This window comes from Echinops telfairi, unplaced genomic scaffold (assembly GCF_000313985.2).
Source record: "Echinops telfairi isolate 266 unplaced genomic scaffold, ASM31398v2 ScPeMD7_443;HRSCAF=831, whole genome shotgun sequence".
Lineage (NCBI taxonomy): Eukaryota > Metazoa > Chordata > Mammalia > Afrosoricida > Tenrecidae > Echinops > Echinops telfairi.
The window spans coordinates 40,695,452-40,705,848 of record NW_022104341.1 but is presented as its reverse complement, the minus strand read 5'-3'; the positions used below and the strand labels follow the sequence as shown (position 1 = coordinate 40,705,848).

General features: G+C 37.8%; 1 pseudogene; it reads right to left on the bottom strand.

Moving 5' to 3' along the window:
* Positions 1–9,183: 9,183 nt before the first annotated feature.
* On the bottom strand, positions 9,184–10,090 carry LOC101648829 (annotated as a pseudogene).
* Positions 10,091–10,397: the final 307 nt, after the last annotated feature.

Genomic DNA, 10,397 nt, shown 5'->3' with positions numbered 1-10,397 from the left:
CAGAAGGCAAGAAAGCAGACAACACAGTGCACTGGGCAAATCTACACAAGATATATTAATCATCATTAATAAGTGTTTTGAAGCAAGAATCTCACTTTCAAGGTTAAGGTGAGACTGACCCAATCCATGGTATTTGCAATCATCACATAGGCATGTGAAAGCTAGACCGTAAATAAGAAAAACCCAAGAAGAATGCATGTGTTTCAATTGTAGCACTGACACAGAACATTGAGGAAACCATGCACATCAGGAGAACAAGCAAAGCTGTCTTGGTAGGACAGACAGAATGCTCTTTGGAAGCTTGGTTGGCAAGATGTCTCCCGGACTTTGGACATGTCATCAAGAGATATGTTTGCAACATATGTACACATATGCTTGATACAATTGATGTATGGAATGTTATAAGAGCTCTGAGTCCCCAATAAAATGATCTTTTAAAAAGAGGGAGAGCTATCAGTTGCTGGGACATCATGCTTCATGGGACAGAGGGCCAGCAAAAAAGAGAAACACGCTTGAGATGGATTGTCACTGTGGGCTCAAAAATAACAATAATTATGAGGAAGGCACAGGACCCGAGAGCAATGTTTCTACTACACATAAGACTTAGGTGAGTGGGAACAATTGTTAAGGAATCTAACATCAATAACAGCAAAAATGTAGAAACCAAATAGAAATTTCACATAAATTAAATATCTTGACCCATTTGTAGGGCATGTATGAAACTAATAGAATTTTTTATTAATGTCAAATAGCAAGATAATATAACATGAATTTAATATGCTAAATTTTCCCAAGTGTTCTCATATCATTTATGGTATATATTTAAGTATTTATGCAAGTTTAAAACAGTACTTCCTTAAATGTTTAAATATATATGCATATATTTGTGTGTATGTATATATATATATATATCTGAAAATGTATAAATATACATTTGTATGTATATCTATATGAAAACATTAACTGTGAACAGAAAGAACCTTCCCAGGCGACACCACTGGGTGCACTAAGAGCGAGTTGCCTGATGCTCGCCTAGCAGGAAAAATGCGTACTATGAAAGCTCTGCCCAGGCGAGCTTTTTTCATTTGGGGAGGGGCACTCCTTCATGTGTGTGTGTGTCTGCATATAAAGTGAGAAATAAAATTTAAAGTGAAATAAAGAATTTGAAAATGCATTCCATCTTTTGATGTTGATAAAGCTCAATAGCTATATCCATATTTTGGACAAGGCTGAATTTTAATGAAACATGGTTTCAAAAATAATTATTTTCTGAAAAACTATAATGTTTTATGTAATGGGGTAAACTGAAGACTATAAGAGAAATTTTGAAAGACAAAAGTATACAAAGAACAGCACAATTTTTGTTTAATCCACCTTTCAAGGGAAATCACTGCTGATATTTTTTAGTTCGTCCTAAGAAAGTACTTGTAAGATACAAATTTTGGAATTAATTCTAAAAAAGAAAAGAAAAAATACAACTTTCCTCTAGCTCCTAAATGCTTCTTCCCCCACTCCCCCACTATCATGATTCGAATTCTACCTTGCAAGTCTGGCTCGACCAGAGGATGTGCACTGGTACAGATAGGAACTAGAAAAAGGGAATCCAGGGCGGATGATCCCTTCAGTACCAGTGGTGTGAGTGGCGATACAGGAGGGTAGAGGGAGAGTGGATTGGAAAGGGGGAATTGATTACAAGGATCTACATGTGACCTCCTCCCTGGGGGATGGACAACAGAAAAGTGGGTGAAGGGAGACGTCGGACAGGGCAAGGTATGACAAAATAATAATTTATAAATTATCAAGGGTTCATGAGGGAGGTGGGAGTGGGAAGGGAGGGGAAAAATGAGGACCTAATGCCAGGGGCTTAAGTGGAGAGCAAATGTTTTGAGAATGATGAGGGCAATGAATGTACAAATGTGCTTTACAGAATTGATGTATGTATGGATTGTGATAAGAGTTGTATGAGCTCCTAATAAAATGATTTTTTTTAAAAAGAAAAGAAACATAGTCACACAAAAACATGTATTTTTGCTAACATTTACCAATTTCATTCAAATATTTTTTGGAAGAAAAGAGTCACTTATATGTTTAAACTAAATAGTGGTTTTTTAAAAAAGTGATAAATGTAAAAGAAATTCTAAAAGAAAATATTGTTATTGACAAAAACATGTTTTAGAGAAGATAGTATCCTTAAAATCAAAAGTAACTGATCATTCAATTAAAATACTATGCACTACATGATAATTTTATTGTCTTACAAAATTGTTGGCATTCTATTCATCAAGTGAAATAAAACTCAGTGTTTTATATGTCATGAAGCCATTAGTTTTCTATAACATCTTCAAATGTATGAGAAATATTGAATAAAGTCCTTGAACCCAGTTAAAATATATGGCTAACGTAATTAGCACCTTAATATATGTTAGCTGTTATTACTAAGTGTGTATATGCACATATATATAAATGTATCTAGTACTTTCAGCCGCTGGTCCATTGTAAAGCTATTTGGTGTTAGGTGACTTAGAAGTGGTTCCCAAGCATAGCGACTCCCTGTACAGCTGAAGGGAACATTGCAATGTCCTGCCCTGTGCCCTACGCCCTGTCCCTGAGCCCATTGTTGCAGCCACACTGGCAATTCATCTTGCTGTGGGCTTCCTCATTTTCACCATCTCTCTACTTTACCAAGCACGATGTCCTTCTCCAGGGACCGATCTCTCCAGACAACATGTCAGAGTATATAAAACAAGCCTTGCCATACTTACCTCTAGGGAGCGTTCTGGATATACTTCTTGCAAGACAGATCAGTTTGTCCATGGTATTTTCAATATTCTTAGCCATCACCACTATTCAAATGCATCAATTCTTCTTGGGCCTTCCTCATTAAATGTCAACTTTTCACATACATATGAGGCAATTGAAAATACTATGGCTTAGGTCAGACTTACCTTAGTCCTTAAAGTTATCAGTTTGATTTCTGTGTGTTCCAAAATAAGATCCTTGTTTGTCAATATTCTAAAGAGGTGCAACAGATTTGTGTAATGCAATATGTCATTTGATCTCTTGGCTGAGGCTTCCATAATCATGTATTGTGGATACAAGCAAGATAACATCCTTTACAACTTCAACCTTTTCTCCACTTTTCATAATGATACTTATTCGTTCAGTTGTGAGAATTTGGATCTGTTTACATTGGATCATAATCCTCACTGAAGGCTACCATCCTTAGTCTTCATCAGCAAATGCTTCAAGTCCTCATAAGCTTCACCAAGCAAGATTGTGTCATCTGAATATCACATTTTGTTAGTAAATCTTCCTTCAATGCTGATATTGCGCTCTTCTTCATATATTCCAGTTTCTCTGATTATTTGCTCCGTATTCAGTTTGAATAAGTATAGTGAGATGATACAACACTGACACACACCTTTGCTGATATTAAATCATGCAGTATTCCCTGTTCTGTCACACAACTGCCTCTTGCTCCATGTACAAGTTCCACATGGGCACAATGAAGTTTCTAGAATTCCCATTCTTCCCAAGGTCATCCATAGTTTGTTATGATCCACAAAATGTATGCCTTTGCAAAGTCAACAAAAAACACGCAAACACCATTCTGGTTTTCTCTGACTTCAACCAAGATGTATCTGGGATAAACATGTTCCACGCCTTCTTCTAACTCCAGCTTAAACCTCTGGCAGCTCCCTGTCAGTGTACTACTGTGGCCATTGTTGGATGATCTTCTGTAAAATGTTACTGGCACATGACATAAATAAATAGTATTCTGGGTGGTCATTTTTCTTTAGAATGAGTATGCATAGGGATCTCTTCCAGTCAGTTGGCTAAGTAGCTGTCTTCCAAATTTCCTGGCATAGATGAGTAAGTGTTTCCAGTATTCCACTAGCATGTGAAGCATTTCGAATGGCTTCCCATCAATTCCTGGAGACTTCTTTTTGGGAAATCCTTTCAGTCTTGAACCTCTTCCTTTAGAATCAATGATTCTTGCTCATATTCTACCTCCTGAAACAGTGGGATATTGTATTTGGCTCTCTTGGACTTGTTTTAATTTCCGTGACCTTACATAGGAGCAGTAGATGGTCTGTTGCATTTGAACTTCTCCATGTGTCTTCTCACAGATGTACTTAAAAAGATTTCTGTTCATTCCATCTGAAGAAGTGTACATGTTGTGTTTTGGGGAAATGGCATTTGCTAGAAGCAAGTTGTTGGCTTTGCAGAATTCTATTGTGTCATCTGTCGCTTCATTTCCATCACCAAGACCATTTTTTCTAGCTACTGTTTCTTCTTTGTTTCCAACATTTCTATTCCAATGGCAATAATTAGCAGTGCATCTTGATTGCACATTCGATCAATTCCAGACTGAAGACATTGGTAGAATTCTACAATTTCATCATCACTAGTTTTTGTGGTTGGTTCATAAATTTGAATAATATTTAGAATAATGGGGTTTCCTTGAAGACAGCATTACATTTCAAGGATGATTTTGCAGTGTTCTTTTTGACAATGAAGGCCACATCATTCCTGATTGTGTTATTCCTACCATAGTAAATCATATGCTTCCTGATCGAAAATGGCCAACACCTGTGCCTTTCAACTAATGTTTCGTATTATGTTAAAGATAACATAAGATAATACTCATAAACATAACAGCAAATATATGTAGCCTAATATGTATTTGACATTCTTCTAGGTGCCTTCTTAATTATTAACCAATGTAAACTTCCCAACCCCCGTTGATGTGAGTGCTATTGTTATCACCAGGTTATTGATGAGAAGAAGGGAGTTGCCAAGAGTGAGAGAGCCTTACCTTAGTTTATCTAAGCCCCTTGGCTTGAAGTGGCAGTGAAATCCACTCTAGTCGTCAGAATATGTGCCCCCTAACTCCTATATTTTGACTCCTCATGTAGTCTCAGACAATTGATTTCTCCTTTTATAGGTGTGTTGCAATTTTTAAAGTTATATTTGACAAATCTATGTAATCCTGATAATCACCACTCCTCCACACACAACCTAGATTTTAGATACTTTAATGTTCTCTATGAAGTTTTTTTTCTGGTCACATACACTTGCCAATTGCATTTTACAGTTATTCAGCTAATTTACATTTCTAATTTTTTTCTCATAAGATCCCAGCAACTTTTCTTAGATTTCAACACCTCCTGCTACTTTTCAGTACTTATATATTCATTACTTTTCTCTTCTGGCTTGAAATATAGTTATATGTAATTCAGTTTATCTAGCAGCCAAAAACAAAACAAAACAAAAAAAGCGAGACAAGGACTAAAGAATACCAAAAACAGGTGCGTGTGAACCGTGTTAATGAAGAATATTGAAAGCATGAAGAATGTTAATGAAGGTGTTAATGAAGAATAGTGAAAGCACTGTGGGCTGCCTGAAGAACAAACAGATTTGTCTTAGAAGAAAGGCAGCCAGAATGCTCCTTAGAATTGAGATGACTAGAATGTCTCACGTACTTTGGACATTTATCAGGAGGGAACCGTTCCTGGGAAAGGACGCCACGATGAGCAAAACTGAAGGTCATCATATGAGAGGAAGACTTGACACAGTGGCTGCAACGATGGGTTCAAACATCAGGGATGGTGAAGATGGTGGAGGACCAGGCAGTGCTTCATTCAGCTGCTCAAAGGGCCCCTATGAGTGGGAACAGGCTCCCGGGCACACACCTAGCTGCAGTAGCAATTCACACGTCTGCCACGACTAGCTGACCTAATTCTATTGCTTCTCAGGGGAGAACGATGTTTCAGACACATTACCTGGGACCTGAATAAGGAATAAAAGACATGAATCCTTCTATGGAAGTATGTACAGTCCAATTAAAAGTATTATGCCTTATTTTTACAAATGAACCATGCCATTTCAGCATTTCTCAGACTGAAAAAAAATTAAACGTGATGATTTTCACCACAACTGTGCACTCGGTGCAAAAAGTATGGTGGGTGATAACCAACTTCTCTTAACTCACCAAACAAGCACATTTCTTTCTTTCCTTTGACATATTAAAATTACCAAAATGTTAGTGAATAAGAACATTTTAGTACAACATAAAGCTTGAATGTGTTCTAATATTTTTCTTCTTAAAGTACATCATTTGTAAACATTCATATATATTAATAATAAAAATTGTTTTAAATACTAGCATATTGGTTTAGAATATTTTTCATCTAATGTAGTCTTTGGGGAGATTACATAACCATAAAGTTTTATTCAGAAGATACTTAACCTTTTCACCGCAGTAACCTTTTAAATTAGCATAATGTATAAATAAATTATTATTAAATAAATAGTCTGCCATAAATTTCACGTTTTCTTAATCAACAATAAAACAACCAGTATTCAAATTGCACCGAGAGCATTCATAAAATGATTATATAGATCTGTGTTCAAAGAAAGTACCTTATTGAATTATTGTATTTTTATTGATTTAGCCTAGAAAGTGCATTGAAAGTTAATGGCCAAAGAGTAGACACAATGTATGATGACATCACGAATATCATACATGAAATAATCAAAAGCCATTAGAAAGACAAGAAAGAAAGAAAAGGAAAAGTGTTTTTCAGAAGAAACTCTGCAACTTGTTCTTTAACTTCAAGTAGTTAAAGTTAATGGACAGAAATATGAAGTAGAAAGAGCTGAACAGAAAATTTCCCAAAGCAACTCTAGGAGACAAAGGAAAGCATTATAGTGAGATGGGCAAAGAACTCGCAGTTGGAAAACAAAAATAGGAAGAACGTGTTCAGCATGTCTCAAGTTGGAAGAACTAAATAAAAATTTCAAGCCTCAAGTTGAGAAATTGAGGGTTCCTATGGGCAAAATAATGTTTTTCCTATCAGCACATTTGTCAGTGTCTGTATGGTGGAGCGGGTTCCACATCGGGCTACTGACACCAAAGTCAGTTCAAACCCACAGCTTCTCTTCACTTAAAAAGCCGAGGCGCTCTACTCCCACAGAGATTTGCAGGCTTGGAAACCTTAGGGAGTAGTTCTCTTCTGTCCTACAGAGTCACTATGAGTTGGAATCAAACTGAGGGTAGTGAGTTTGGGCTTTTGATTTTGTCAAAATAAAATCTGGTAAAATAACTGTACAAGGTGTATAGACTCTTCTCTCCACAATAATTTAAAATCTAATCATCGTATTGTTTTGACAGTTTATCATGAGTGGTTAAGGCAATGTCTCTCAGTCCGCTAGTGTTCTTAGACCATTTTTCAATTCTAGAATTTGTAGCAAGTACTCTGATAGTTATGGGAAGAGACAGGCAGGCTCCTGGAAAAGACACTATGTTTGGTCAAGTCCTGGCTTGGCAGAGAAAGTTGAAGGCAGCCATGAGGTGATTGACATGGTGGTTGCAACAATGGACTTACACCTAACAATTTTGAGAATGGCCCAAGGCAGGGAAGAACGATCCTCTGTTGAATGCATGATTGCCAATAATTGAAGCTAACTCCCAGGCACCTAATAACAGCTGAACTAGCTTTGATTTCTCTATTGTGGTTCTGAAACTCCCTGACCAATACAATGGTTTCCTTTGTTGCTGCATACAAATAGCCAATATATATTTCGGTATGTAGCCCTTTTTTCCCCACCTTCAGCATTTCAAAAGACTATTGTTCTATGTTTTCAAGAAGCTATTTAACACCGAAACAAACAGCAAAAACGTATTCTAACATTTTTTACCAAGAAGCACATAAAATAAAACAACTAAACAGTTGAAAGTTTTATAAATTCTAATTATCTTGATCTTACTTAATAAAATATTTCTTTGACTTATGATACGAGCATGTGAAATTTATATATTTCTAAAGAGAAATAATGTTTAAGTTGAGGAAAATAATTTGAATGTTGAGTATAAAAAACGGTGGATTTTTAAAAATTAAAGAAATATAAACCAATGAATATTTAAAGACAACCCTGAGGTACTTCAAGTGTGAGACTGGGATACTTTTGCTAATATTAAAAGAGCCTAGAAAATTAGGAACAGCAACTGGAAAGAACATTGACCAAGTGGATTTAAAGGGTGGTAGGGTTTAGTTACAGAGTAGAGCTGGAAATGTGGTTTGAAGCTCCGAGTAGAGATCGCCAAACGATATTAATTCAAAAATCATCTCAAGAGAGGCCCTGTTTAGTATGAATCTGCTTGACCGGAGCTGATACTTGGTATTCCATAAAATTTCTTAAAATCGAAAACCAAACTCACTGCCATCAAGTCAGTTAAGTCAAAGCATTTGTTACAGAGTTGCCCCCATATTGATTCTTCATTCTGAACTAGTGGGTCCTATTGAGGACTTGGTCAATCTTATAGGAGAAGGAAAAAGGAGATTGTAGAAATACATAATGGATCTTAAAACTTCTCTTAGAAAGTGACTTGAATCATATCGGCATAAATCCTGTTGACCAGATAAAATAGGGGGCGGGGGGAGTATAACTTGGGTCTAGTATGATCTTAATATAAATTACATAATCTAAAATCTCTTTTCTTTCAGTGAATAATAAAGTATCCTCATCTATGATCTTAAATTAGAAAAAAATTATAATGCTTCCTCAAGTTATACAAACCTTAGGAGATTACATGCTCATTAGGAACATGCTCTGTACACTTGGTTTAACTCCACTATCACAAGCAATATGGTTCTGAGTATATTATTTTACTTCACTCAATTTATAAACTATAAGTAATTATCTCTAACTTATCTAGCTCATAAATGCACAGTACTATTAAAAGACATAAGGTATGTAAAGGTACCTTGTACAGTGGAAAGCACTACTATAATGCAAGCAATGTTTATTATCTGCTTTATTTAGCTATATTTTTATTTCCACATGTAAAGTATAATTAACTAGACAGTAGAGTCATTAAAGACCAGCTGCCAGGTCACAAAGGGGTTGTGATCAAGACTCAGTAGGTAGAAGCATGGTGTTTCCATGCCTGTGGGCATGAGTTATAAAATTCTGGACAAAGTACTACTTACACTGTGCCTCACTTTTGTCCTCTGTAAACTGAGCAAGTAGAACCTCTGAAAAAAATCACATAATGCAATGCATTGCTGAATGTTAACTATAGATAATTACTGAAATGAATTTAAAATTTCATTTTAAATTTGGATTTCTTTTTTTTTTTTTTCCTTAGGTGACAGGAGAAAAGAATTTATTGGGTCCTCAGCCCTAGTTCTCCTTCTCCCGCACAGTCTTGGTTCCCCGGAGCCTCCCAGTCCGGCGAGCAGCAATGAGACCCACTTTGCGACCAGCAGGGGCATCTCTGCGGATGGTTGAGGGCTTGCCAATGTGCTGGTGTTACCACCTCCAAAAGGATGCTCCACAGGGCTCACGGCCACACCCCGCACGCGAGGCCAGCAGTTCCTCTTGGCCTTATACTTGTGATAGGCACGACCAACCTTCAGGATGGGCTTGTCTATGCGGCCACCACCGGCCACCACACCAACCACAGCTCTGTTGGCAGAGGAAATGACCTTCTTGGAGCCCGAGGGCAGCTTCACTCGGGTTTTCTTGGGCTCGGGATTGTGGGGGATGACAGTGGCATAGTTCCCAGAGGCCCGAGCTAGCTTGCCTCAGTCTCCAGGCTTCTCCTCCAGACAGCACATGACGGTGCCCTCAGACATGGTGCCCACCGGGAGAACATTGCCGATATTGAGCTGGGCCTTCTTGCCGCAGGACACAAACTGGCCAGTGTGTATGCCTTCAGCTGCGATGAACAGTTCCATCTGATTTTTAAACCGGTAGGGGTCTTTGAAGACCACCCTGCGAGGGGCGCGCCGCGGCCTGGGTCGTGGATAATGTCCTTCACTATGCCCTTGATGCAGCCGTGATGCTCTGCGAAGTCCACGGCGCGCAGTCGCGCAGCGCCCTTACGATGCTTCACGTGCGCGCGGAACACAGAACCAGCGCCTTTCCTCTGTCCCGGATGACGCGGCCCCGTAGCGGCAGTTCTGCTTGCAAGCGCTGCGGAAAGAGGAACCACCACGGTTTCAAGCTGCCTTACCTTCTTAAACTTGGATTTCAATGAAATCACTCTCAAATTTGCATTTTCAAATATTTGATGTTCCATATCCTTGAAAATAGAAAGTAATCATTTATTTTTGCTACTGATAGCACCGTTGCTTATCTATTTCAGTAACAGTCATTTCTAGTTTTGAAATTAGTTCAATTCAGGATCATGATTCAGTTAGTAAGGGCCTATTTGCCACTTCCCCATTGTGTTTTCTCATCCCTAGTGCTTAATTATACTTTGGCCATCAAGTAAAAGATATGTGGTCCATGCATACACTCTCCGTTCACTATGCATATTGGTCTCCACTGGTCCTTGCCATGTTCTTCCTGGTATCATTGTGAATTCTGGTCTTCATGACACTCTG